An 11,136-nucleotide genomic window follows, 5' to 3' on the forward strand; every position below is an offset into this window, starting at 1 on the left:
GAAAGCCACCTCTTCGCTCTCGAAGGGTGGCCCTTCCCCGCAATATAGAAAACTACCATATAACAGTCGTGCGGACAAAAGGCGTTGAGCATCAGGCTTTCAGCCCTGGAACACTAACACAGTGATCGAGTGCCCACAATACCACCAACGCCTTCTTCAAGGTGAGCGCTCTCTATTGACATCTATTGAGGTTTGGACGAGGCCCAGGGGGCGCACCAGGCCCAAAAGCCCGGTCCCGCCGCGCTAGGCCTCGCGCCGCATGGCGCTGCAAACTCCCCTACTGTGGCCAGCATGGAGGTTCAAGTGCACGGCACGGCACGAATGTGCCATCCATGCCAGTATGACCCTCAGGGCTAGACCGAAGTCCTGAGAGCCCATGCGTACCACCGGGAAGCCCGAAATGCAAACCAGGGTAAAAAGGATAACCCCTCCATGCTCATCACTATAGATGGGCAGCCGGTGCCACAAGTGCGCAAGCTCGGTGTACTAGGCAGGTTCCTGCAAGACAACGGGCTTAATACGGAGACTATCTCCAAACTCACTGCCACCATGCACCAGATCATTCGACTGATAAAACGCATAGCCAATAAACATCGCCGCATGCCCGAACACGATCTCCGAAGAAGGGTAAAGGCATTCGTGATAAGCCGGATGCTATACTCACTGCCCTACCTCTACCTTACCAAAACAGAGACAGGAAAGGTAGATGCACTAATCAGACACCCCAACAAGGCGGCCTTAAATCTGCCTAAACGCACCCTCACCTTTCATGGGAGTCCAAAACACACTGAGTGAGCGGACGCAAGCACACCGCATAGCCCAGACAGACAGGCTGTCTTCCACTACCACTAGAAGCCACATTCTAGCCTCACTCCCGCTACAACCGATCGGTCCACCTCCCATTAACCCACACAAGGTACAGCAATACGTCAGGGACCATCTCACTATTCACCCCGTACCTAAAAACATGCATTCAATCCGCCACCAGGCTCGACGGGCAGCCCGCGCCTTGCATAAAGCACATGAAACTGAACGAGACATACTCTACGTAGACGCCGCACAGTACTCCCAACCCTCAGTTTACGCCCTCTGAGTACTCTCCAACAACCTAAAACACACGACATCAGGCTCAATTCGGGCAATCACCTCAAAAGAGGTGATGTCTGCGTTTTACTCCATAGTTGACTCCAAAGCGGACCAAATTAAGCTTAACAGTAAACTGCAGAAGAACTCAAACTGGTGCAACGAATGAGGTATGTTCCTTACCATTAATAAATGTTTGGTACTTATAATTTCTGAAAAGAAAGCTGTTCTGATATATCCATATTTTATAGCTGGGGTAACACTTCCACAATCCTCCTCTGTAACATACTTCGGAGTTCAGATAACTAATAGCCTAAACAGGGATGCCCACATCGATAATACTTACCGGAGAGTTCTGAAGACTCTGTGGTGCTTACAGCGTAAACTGCCGAAGGCCCCAAAAGATGTGAGACAGGCAGCGTATAAGGCTTTGGTGCGGCCTCGTCTGGAATAAGCCTGTTTTGTATGGGACCCATTTGCAACCAAGGATATTTACAAATTATAGAGAGTGCAAACGACCGCAGCCCGCTTCATTAATTTGCAGCAGATACAAACAGACAGTGTAAGAGTTATGATCAATTTTATTGGCCGAAATTCTCTTCAGATAAGGCACACTGAAGGAAGGCCAAAATTTTTGCGCCTATTATACAATAATCTGAATAAAATAAACACTAATGATTACATTACTCCTGTTTCGGGAGCAAGTACGCGTTTTAACCATAAACAAATGCTGCAAGAATTTCGTAAGTACTATAATACAGTTAAACGCGCATTGTTTGTCAAATCAATTGCGGAGTGCAATGAATGGCCTCCTGTGTAGTGAACAGAACAAATGTAGAAATGTATGTTAATAATCTGGGAGCCTTTTGTATGTGAAACTGGGTTTTTTGCTTTTTTTTCGCATTATCTCTTTGCTTTTGCATGACACTCTGGTATATCATGTATATTTTTCCCTTGTATCTGTGCTCACCCCTGCTTGGAGTCGAGCGACTCCGCAGTATTAAATAATTAAATAAGAACCCATACTCTCACCCACTGTGGCGACACACAACACCCCTTCCACAGCATCCTCACTGCCGCCCATAAAAATAAACGCTATTCTGACTCAACCAAGCTGATCTTAAAAAACTTGGTAGCGAAATTTGACACTAAATTGATAGGCCTTCAGTCGCAAATCACAGCCAAATTCACAATACTAGCCAAGCAGCTACCTCCTCTTGCACCCTCCTACCTCCTCTCTCTCCACTAGCACGCTCTCCTCGCAAAGTACGACTCCATTTTAAATGATGAGCTGGGCACTATTACAGGCGAAAGTGGAGAACTATACTTCAAACCCGGTCACAACACTAAATTTATCAAAGCAAGGAACGTTCCATTTGCTTTGCAAAGAGCTGTGGAGTCTGAGTTCTCCAAGATGTAAAAAATGGGTATCATAAAACCGGTCCCCAAGTCAAACTATGCAACTCCTGTGGTACGCCTAATCAAGAAGGTTTGGTTTGGTTTGGTTTATGGGGTTTAACGTCCCAAAGCGACTAAGGCTATGAGGGACGCCGTAGTGGAGGGCGTTGCAAAGGTGCGTTCGTTCGGAACATCTATAGCAGACCGCAACAACGCAAAGTCACGTTCGACGAAATCTTTCACAAAGCGAAGCGAATAGCGAGCGCATCTCCTTTAGTGGTGGCAGGGGATTTTAACGCGTACAGCTACCAATGGGGGTATCATAAAGAGGACGTAAAAGCCCTAACCACACTCACAGACCCGCTGGACCCGACTAGAAAAGGAAATAGTGTCTCTCGAGACACGTGTCCAGACCTCTCGCTAATCCGGAACGCTAACAAATACGAATGGCACAATACAGAAGAAACCCGCGGCAGTGACCACTGTATCCAACAAATCCTATTAGAATCAAATCAATTACGGAAAAGGAGGGGAGAGGCTTGTCTGACCGAATGGACCAAGTACAGGGAAGTGGAAACCCCGGCACTGGGTGTCGACGCGGCAAGCTATGAGGATTGGGCCAAAACGCTAATTGAAACCAAAAATCGCTTCACACGCAAATTTCAGGCCACCGGCGGCACCCCGGCAGTAGACAACGAATGCTTACGCTTGTGGGAAGCCAAGAGAGCTCTAACCAAAAGAAGGAAAAAACGAAAACATAACCGTAAGCTTAAAATTAGAATTGCCCAGCTAACCAAACAGGCGGAAGAGTACGCGTGGTCTCTCGCCAAAACCAACTGGATATCTAAATGTGATTCCCTACAAGATACCCTCAGCACGAAAGGTACATGGAGCTTCCTCAGGTGCCTTATTCAGCCTAATAAAACCAAAGGCGAAAAGAGCAGAAATTTAAGGAGGGCACTCCACAACTTTCAAGGCAAAGACGAACAACTCGCCGACAAACTGAAAGCAAGGTACTTATGTACGGCTGTAGGCGATTATGAGGAGATAAGGACATACACCGGAGTGGAAAATTCAAAGTTGGACACAGACTATACCCTCCAGGAATTCTAAGCCGCCCTGATGAAGATGAGGCGCAGATGACATTACTTTCTTGTCGCCCCGGGGCAGCGTGAGCCAGATGGAGGAGGCTATCCAAGAGGCCGCCTCGGTAGTGGAGATTACGCTCGGAAGTGTGGTCTGGAATGCGCTCCGAACAAATGAGAACTCCTACAAATTAAAACGGATAAAAAACTTAGGTGAGAACATGCAAATTTGCGTTAAAACCCCTGATACCAGTGGTGGAGGCGCTTTAGGTATTGAGATTACAGAGTAATATCCGGGGTAACAATGCGACGGCCTAGCAGAAAATAAAGTCCACCTGCGAACAAATTAGTCGGATGACTGGCAGGATATCCGGCAAGCATGGTGGACTTCTCGAAAAAGAAACTATTCCCCTGGTTCAGGCGTTTATCGTAAGTCGCGTGGTGCATGCGGCGCCCTACCTCAAGCTGAGGAAGAGCGACCGCGGGAACCTAAACGCGATGATTCGGGCGGCGGCTAAAAAGGCGCTAGCACTCCCTGCCAAACCCTGCTCCAACATGGTGTCCACAACTCAGTGGAGGAGCTGACTGAGGACCACAGAACAAGCCATATTGCCAGGCTGTCGGTGTCCAGAGCCGACAGAAAAGTCCTTCGAGACCTCAATCTTGCGCTTCTCCCCACCAGCGAACGAAAAGTCGACATCCCGAAGGCATGTGAAAATGCTTTGTATGTTAAGCCGCTCGCCAAAAATATGAATTGGGAGATAATCGGAGGAGGCGTGAAGCCAAGGCAAAATTTATTCAAAATTACTACTTGAATAAGACAGGCATACCGGGTGTCCCAGCTAACTTGAACCAAGGGTTTAAAAATGAAATATTGGGGTCAGGAGAGTGAAACTACCTGCATATTGGTGACAGGCATTTGGCGCACCACAGGAAATTTTTTGTATTGCAATTACTTAACTAGTAATTAAAATAATTTTTTTAAAATTTTTAATATTGACTTTAGACACTAAGTGTGATTCGCAAAGTTGGAGAGCACTTTCAGAAACCCCCATTCCATTATTCGCCATAAAGAAAACCTTACGTGTACCTCTTTTTTCGAGCTCGAAAGAAAGCCCGCGAAATACAAAAAAAACCACGTGACGAGCGCATTCGCGCGCCGCGATCGTGCTGCTCTCAACCGTGCTTTCAGTGAACGAAATCAGCTCCGGTATTCATTCGGCGGCCCCGTTTCAGAGGCAGGCCGATATCTTGGTGGTGGTTTCTTCGGCCGTGTCAGCCAGTTCGCGCGTGACGGTGTAAATTGCAGCGAGTGCGCTGCGCTTTGCAGTCGCGATAAAGACTGCCAAGCTCGAAGTTTTCAAATGAGAGGAGTTTTATTTGCCAGTTGCAAAGAAAATAAAAGTGGCGGTTTATGGCTTGGCTGTGCGGCGATGACAGCCGTGGCATGCGGTTGTCCTGACTCCATTTCATTTCGGTTTCTTACCAATTATAAAAAGTGCTCGAATAGGTCACCTTGTGCGACGATACAGCTATGGCATCTTGTAACCAAATCAGCCGTTGCATTTCGTATGACAGCCTCAGGCATGTTTAAACAGACTTCCGTTATTTTGTCTTTAAGGTCTTGCGGTGTGGAAGTTGGTGTGCTGTACACCTTGTCCTTGATATGACCCCACAAAAAGTAGTCCAGAGGTGTCATATCAGGAGACCTGGCTGGCCAGTTCACGGGACCTAGTCGTCCTATCCATTTCTGCGGGAACGCTGCGTCGAGCCAGGTCCGAGCCTTGGCGCTGCTGTGCGCGGGGGCGCCATCGTGTTGAAACCACACATTTGTGGCCCTGGCGAGCGGTAGATCCGAAAGGAAGTCGTCAACGGGTCCTCTGAGGATATCATTGGTGTAGCGATCTGCTGTCAGCGTCTGGTCGAAAAACACAGGCCCGATCAAACTACCGTCGAAAAGTCCACACCAAACACTAAATGACCACTGGTACTGGTGCTGCGTCTGTAAAACCCAGTAGGGATTTGAATCGCTCCAGTAATGAGCATTGTGCAGGTTCACCTGTGAATTGCGCGAAAAACTAGCTTCGTCACTCCATATCACTTTGTTCAAAAAATCCGGGTCGTCCTGCATCTTTATCAGAATCCAATTAGCAAAATCGGTCCTGTTTTGGAAGTCCCGTGGCAACAGATTTTGATGAAGCTGTACGTGGTACGGATGCAGGCGGTGTTTGCGCAGTATTCGCCAAACTGATGACCTGGAGACTCCGGTATCCTCGCTCACGCTGCGCACGCTTGCTTGGGGTTCCAGAGCGAACAGCGATAAAATATGCGTCTCGAAGTCCTCGTCAAAAACAGGTGCTCTGTGTCGTGTGGACGTAAAACTGCCCATCCGTCGCAGCGTCTCGAAGGCACGCAGGATCGTTACTGAACTTGGCCGCCTGCCTGGGTGCCATTGTTGCATAAGGTCTGCAGCGCGCCTTCTGTTCCCATGACATGCACCTAGAGCCAGAACCATGTCTGCTTTCTCTTCATTTGTAAACGGCATGTCTGCAGTGCTAGTAATCACTACACCAAAGATTCAGTCTCGCATGAGAGTGGCATAAGAAGAGCACACGACAAACTGTGCTTCACCGCTGCTTCCAGCTTTCAAAATCCTCATTAGGAAACTGCAACACACAGCCGCCAACACCTCGCGGCGAAACATTATTCCCTGTATTTCTCTTTTGCTTCTGAGTTACAAAGCAGACTCGCCATCTCAGTATCTTATCAGATTGGGACTAAGTCGTCGTCGCCGGGTGCCAACTAGCTGACGCGGACGAAAAACCCCCGCCAAGATATCGGCCTGCCGCTGCAACGGGGCCGTCGAATAAAGGCCGGAGCTGATTTCGTTCACTGAAAGCACGGTTGAGAGCAGCACGATCGCGACGCGCAAATGTGCTCGTCACGTGATTTTTTTTGTATTTCGCGGGCTTTCTTTCGAGCTCGGAAAAAGAGGTACACGTAAGGTTTTCTTTATGGCGAATAATGGAATGCGGGTTTCTGAAAGTGCTCTCCAACTTTGCGAATCACATTTAGTGTCTAAAGTCAATATTAAGAAATTTAAAAAAATTATCTTAATTACTAGTTAAGTAATTGCGATACAAAAAATTTCCCGTGGTGCGCCAAATGCCTATCACCAATATGCAGGTAGTTTCACTCTCCTGACTCCAATATTTCATTTTTAAACCCTTGGTTCAATTAGCTGGGACACCCGGTATAGTATATTATGAGGGAACAAACTGTAATTTTTATTTACTTTTTCTAACATTTCTGGGAGATTTCCATGTATTTGTATTTCCATGTATTTATTTGTATTTCTCGTGATCATTTATGAAAAGAAAAAGTGCTGATTATTCATGCGTGATCCGTGTACTGCCGTTTTTCAATGCCTCTTCCCATTGTGCATATAATTTTCACTGTCCTTTTTGCATACTTAAAATAGTGCTTATGCCTGTTCGACTGCTTGTCTGCGACCAAAAACCACTCCAGTAAAAATCCGTGAAAAAGAGATTGACAGTATTAATAAATAAATAAATAAATAAATAAATAAATATACTACGTGGATGCAGTGCGTCCAACCGAGGAGGGCATCTGCACCAATGCGGTGGTGCACGACAGAAAGCAGGTGAACGGGCTCTCGGTAAAACGTAGCGCCGCACTAATGTTGGAGGAGGTGGCGACCGCACTGGTCGCCACCCACTCCGACGCAGCGTACATAATGTCGGACTCGCAGCAGGCCTGCCGAAATTACGTGTGGGGTAGGATAGCGCAACTCGACCGCAGAATACTATTCGCATTTGAGAGCAATTCGGATTCGGCTATGAGTAAAAAACAGACAGCATGGGTGCCCGGTAACCATGGCGTTGAGGGGTACGAAACCGCTCTCGCGGCAGCCCGAGCGTTCCTTCCCCCGGGTTCCGCTCAATCCCCCGGTTTTGCCGCGGCACTCAAACCGATTGCGCCAATCACTTGCGCAGATATTACAAACCATTCACGCCTCTGCAGGAGGGTACTCCCGGGACCCGCCAAGGGTCTCGACAGAACAGAGGAGTGCCACCTTAGACGGCTTCAAAGCGGGTCTTTCTCAAGTCCCGCCGTACTAAAACATGTGGGCCCGACATTCACGGGCAGGTGCAAATTCTGTAGGCCGTATGCTAACCTATATCACATGGTGCGGGCCTGCCAGTGGGCAGTGTGGGCAGTGTGACGCCCATGAAAAGGCGGTACCTATTCTGCATGGTCGGTGTTGCTGACTAAGTCGAAGATGAGGAGAACAAGGCTGGTGGCGTCTCGTGCTCGGCAAGCGGACCCAGCTGTTTTCAATCCTCCCTCCCGGTCTTAATAAACCGCTGGGCGTAACATCTTGGTGTAAGGTGCCGGGTATATTGGTTCCCCGAAGACAGATCCTCTGCTTCAACCTCGTCGGAGTTATCGCCTATCTGGTCTGCCGCTTTCTGTGCTCATGATGTCCCTGGACGGCGACGCTCCACGGTCACTACCCAGCAGTTCATGGCACCATTTACGGGAGCGACAGCCGTTCGCAGGCTTAACCAACGGGTGAGCCGCTACAATAAGTAGAACTCTTCCGCCCGACTTGCCATGGCCGACAGTCATGGCCCTAACGTGGTATGACAACCACGAGGATTCATTTACGACATGGGACCGCTTTGTAGCGGAGCTCAAGAAGTGCTTTGGCGACTCTGTCACGAAGAAGAAGCGGGCTGAACAAGCGCTTGCGGAAAGGACTCAGCTTCCCGGAGAGACCTGTACAAAGTACAGTGAAGAAATCATCAAGTTATGCAAGGTCGTCTCTCCTGGCATGACAGAAGAGGACAAAGTTGGCCGCCTACTTAAAGGATTTGCGGAAGACATTTGCAGGCCCGTGTACTGTGAGATGTCAGAGCACGTTAAAGAACCCCAGGTGAACGAAATTTCCTGAGCCCTTCACTACAGCTTCTTTCTTAGCCTGAGTGGCTTTGGGACGTTAAGCTCCAATAAACCAAACCAATCAATTTTCTTATCGGCAAAGCAAATCTCGAGTCCGTGTCTGACGTCATCCAGAACTGCCGCACGTTTGAGACATTGAAAATGCGTCGCATCACAGAGAAATTTGGACGTTTGGCTGCACTGACGACGGTAGCAGACGTAGACACAACATCGTCGTGTGATCTGACTTCCACGATCCGCCAGATAGTGCGCGAAGAGTTGACCAGGTCGCTATATCTCACTCGGAATTTTTCAGTGCTCCCTTCTCAGTATCCCACGCAGAATAGGTATCACCTTTTCATGGGCGTCACAATATAAATATAGCCGTTATAAGTCAGTCAACTAGAGAGAGCTGGAAGGCCGCCCTGTCCAGCTCGGACCTGGAGGCCGAGCGGGCCCTGGTCCAGAGAGCACGGGCAGCGGAGGGCCACTGGCGTCCCGGTATAGGGACTACCACCAAGCTCAACGACCACCCACACCTCCCTTTCCCTATTCAGTACAGTGTTGCAATAAATGTTTTCTCCTTCTCTCCTCCTCCTGGCCCTCTTCAACAAAGACGCCGAGGAGGCAGCCATAGCACTGGCCATTAGGTATCACCGTACGGAGACGGTCATTAGTGACTCAAAATACGCGATCACCGGCTATCAGACGGGCAGAGTGTGTAAACTCACCACGTTCCTACCGCTGCTTCATGGAGTCCACCTGGGGGGACATTGGCCTAACGACGACAAAAAAGGCCTAATAATGTTTATTCCTTGTTCCTCCTGCTCCTCCCGGGAGTATATGCTCTCCTTCAGTGAGCTGACCTAGGCATATCACGACCAACGCCAGCTATACCTGCCCACCTCTCCAATCCCTTGACAATTAGCACCAAATATTATGACGCCGCCTCCAGACCCGCACACTTTGCTCCATCTATTTGCTCTCCCACATCTACACGGGAGCATATACCCCCTACTGTACACAGTGGACCCACCCCTGCACTACTCCTACCCACATCCTCCTTGAATGCCTTGCGGACCCTTCTTTGCGGTGCCCGAAGTTCCTGACCACTTTGGAGGAATGGTAGACCCTACTGCGCTCGACGCACCCGGCCAGGCAGACGATCGCCACTTCCCGGGCCGCCCACGTCATGGAACTCCATGAACTCACGAACGTATAGTGCAGTGGGGTCGTGCGGGGACCCAGGAACCTACGTGCCCCAAATTCCAAGGTCAATAAAGTTACTTCTCTTTCTCTCCCACAATGTCAAAAAGGGAGAGGAAAGCCTCCGGGTGCTGGCCAGTGTTTCAGCACCAGGACTGGTCTTCGTCTGGGAAACGCTTTCATCTTTGATGGAGTTCAAATAGTTCCTTCTCTCAGAGAAGGAAGGCCACGTGAGGGAAGAAGCGCGTGAATTAGGAAGGGTGCTAGCACTGGGAGGGTGAATTTTGTCCAGGCATGATGGCTGCTAAAGAGCATTTACCGGTTGAACTGCGAAACCGTGAAAGGAAATAGGCTAGCTCAGCAGAAAGGAATCCTGGGGTGTAGAGCGTGAAGAGAGAAGGAACCCGGGCTTGAAAGCCTGTGTGTCGAGCTAAGACAGGTGGTTTAGTACGACTAGGTGCATTGGCCTGGAAAATTTTGATACAGGAATTAAGCAGCATAGCGAAACGAAATATCGGATATGGCCAAAAAAATGATATTGAAGGATAAAGAGAAAATGGGGACGGGTTCGAAAAAAAATGTTAGGGGTTTAACGTAGTTAAGAGAATAGGCGTACGAAAGCATGTGTTCATTCTTCGATTGGAGGGGACACTTAAGCTTGGAGGGGACACGCAATACTTTTAATGGGTCAATGCCGGAAGGTAGGGCGACAGGTGGCTAACCAGCAGATGATGTCCTCAGGCTGAATGTAACCAGCAGAGTACGGCAGCCAGCCAGCGCGAGACACTTCAACGTCTTTCTTCCCCAGTGCCACCTGAGAACATCAGGTGGCATTACTCCCCCTCCCAAAGAAAAAGAAAAATATAAAAGCGGGGCTGGAGCACGAGCAATGGAAAGAAAAAGAGCAACAGCACAAGCACAGAAAAATGTACAAGGGAGGTTGGCGAAGGTGTCCCACGCCACAACTAGCGGAACACTGAGCGTACAGTCCATTAGCGCGTGAAATACGGTTTCATGCGGACTACGTGCACTACCTCAGAGCGGGGTGGGCGACGCTGAGGCTGCACAGTCCCGTCAGAAAAAACTTCGTACGTCACTTCTGTGACGCGGCACAAATCTCGGTAAGGTCCAAAATAACGGCACATCAGTTTTTCAGACAAGCCTGGGCGGCGTACCGGGGTCCACACCCAAACTTGGTCACCGGGATGGTATTCGACGTGCCCATGACGGAGGTTGTAGCGGCGCGCATCCGTGCCCTGCTGCCGCTGAATGTGAATACGGGCAAGTTGACGTGCTTCCTCGGCGCGCTGAGAGAACTGCTCGGCGTCTGGCGTGAGTGGGTGGGCATCAGTGCAGCACGGAAGCATTGCATCCAGCATCGTCTGAACGTCACGTCCGT

The sequence above is a fragment of the Amblyomma mixtum genome, chromosome 5, assembly GCF_055824585.1.
Source record: "Amblyomma mixtum isolate Tamu chromosome 5, ASM5582458v1, whole genome shotgun sequence".
In the NCBI taxonomy this organism is placed as follows: domain Eukaryota; kingdom Metazoa; phylum Arthropoda; class Arachnida; order Ixodida; family Ixodidae; genus Amblyomma; species Amblyomma mixtum.